Raw genomic sequence first — 2,042 nt, 5'->3', positions numbered from 1 at the left:
TTCCTGCTATGCCAATGAAAGATAGGCGAGAAAGAAATTTGCATGACAAACTATAGGCCTTGCCTATACTGCCGCACTGTAACGAGAAATCGTCCTATGCACCTCCATGAAATGGTCATACCATACAGTTGTAAAAATGTCCCCCATGAATATGCTCCTAGCATACTCCAAATGCTAGCAGGAAAAAAATGAAAGCCTTGTAAGTATATACATGCCATGCATGATAAAAAGTTGCAAGGGTTAACTCTGGAGTGGTGTACTCAAACCATGCTTGATTTTTATCTTCAACCGAAACATTAATGTTGTGCAAACAAAATATGCCACAAAATTTCGTGCGTACCTGCTGTATCACATGAATCGACTTGCTATGTTGTCAAACTCCTGCATGATGCATGAGCACGCATGCCATGCTTTTTCATATCATGGTGGTGTATAGCTTCCATCAAAGCGCTAAAGAGCCTCGAATCGGCGTCCGCTAGTGATGTCGGGCATTCGATTGGAAATCCATGGAAAAGGTAGAAACCATGTTTCCATAGCCTCATGTTGAACTGAAGCCTTGCTTCCCTAGCACTTCTGCATGCATACCTTGGAAAAACCACCGTTGCCGCTCTTCCAGACACTCATGCATCGTAGAAAACCGGTCAGTTAGTCCGTGAATGGCCCTTATGGAACATTGCGTGCATCCATGGCTCCTGCAATTGTTGCATGCAACCTTGGGTGGGCCGGCTTCTCCGGGACCCCTTGGGCACCCCATGTGTGGGACAAGGCCCTAGGAGTGCCCCATGGGCACCCTAGGCGCCCACACTTTGGCTAACCCCTAAACGAGGCAAAAAATAAACAACCTTCAGCGATGGCGGCATAATAAACTACACAGGGAAAAACTCCAACATGCCGATCCATGCGCTGCTCTAGCCACCTCCATCATGTGACGAAAACCCCCCCTTAGGCCAAGGCGAAGCTGCAGAAAGCATGCAGGTCCGATTTCGTGCATGTCGAACATCGCGACTTTGTGCATAGAAGCGGTCTGTCCCACGTGGAGTTCGGCCCCGAGCTCTGTGTAGATCTCCGATCACAAGAATGAGAGAGAGAGAGAGAGAGAAGAGAGAGAGAGAGAGAGAGAGAGAGAGAGAGAGAGAGAGAGAGAGAGAGAGAGAGAGAGAGAGAAGAGAGAGAGAGAGAGAGAGAAGAGAGAGAGAGAGAGAGAGAGAGAGAGAGAGAGAGAGAGAGAGAGAGAGAGAGAGATCTCCATGCTTCCAGAGAGAACGCCATGCATAGTTGAACGCCATGCTTCCCTCCTCCATAGCTCCCTGCTGCCCCTCCTCTCCACCTTGCTCTGATACCAGTGTAAGACTGCGGGGGACTGGACCATGCAACTCTCCACCCAACCGTGCCATATATAGACTCCTAGCCCCTAAATATAGCGCCCCTTGACCGCATGTCCGTCCTGGCCCTTGGCCCTGCCCTTGGCCTGACAATTCTTGTAGGTCTCGGCTATACTCATTTGCAGTGAAGATCTTCCCGTGTACCTTAAGTAGCAGGGACTTTGTGATCTTCCCTCAATTACCTCAAATGGTGCTTTTCCTGTGGAAGTATGTACAATGTTATTGTAGGCATACTCCACTAAGGGTAAGTACTTATCCCATTGGGATCTTTGATCTACTTCCATTACATAGGCTTTTAGTAGATCGAGAATTGTTAGGTTAGCTATTTCACTTTGGCCATCCGTTTGCGGTGAAAGGCCAAAGAGAAGTTTAGCCATGTTCCTAAATTCTCAAAGAGACCCTTCAAAAAATTATTTTCATTCTAGGATCTCTATCCAACAATATGAACATTGGCAAGCCATGGTACTTGAAGATTTTTGAAATGAAGAGGGTTGCCATTTGATGGGCTTTGATAGTCTTTTTGACAAGTATAAAATGAGCTTGTTTACTGAACATGTCTACTACCATCCATATTCCCATATTCCCATGGATAGACTTAGGCAATCCAAATATAAAATCCATGGATATGCTCTCCAATGGTGAATTTGGGATTGGCAAAGG

At 46.6% G+C, this 2,042-nt stretch overlaps 1 pseudogene; it reads right to left on the bottom strand.

Moving 5' to 3' along the window:
* Positions 1-373: 373 nt before the first annotated feature.
* LOC147417366 (uncharacterized) lies at positions 374-971 on the bottom strand (annotated as a pseudogene).
* Positions 972-2,042: the final 1,071 nt, after the last annotated feature.

The sequence above is a fragment of the Adiantum capillus-veneris genome, unplaced genomic scaffold (genome assembly GCF_014529385.1).
Source record: "Adiantum capillus-veneris isolate H3 unplaced genomic scaffold, ASM1452938v2 Hic_scaffold_263, whole genome shotgun sequence".
Taxonomy (NCBI): domain Eukaryota; kingdom Viridiplantae; phylum Streptophyta; class Polypodiopsida; order Polypodiales; family Pteridaceae; genus Adiantum; species Adiantum capillus-veneris.
The sequence above is the reverse complement of the archived record's forward strand: the minus strand, read 5'-3'. Positions and strand labels throughout refer to the sequence as shown.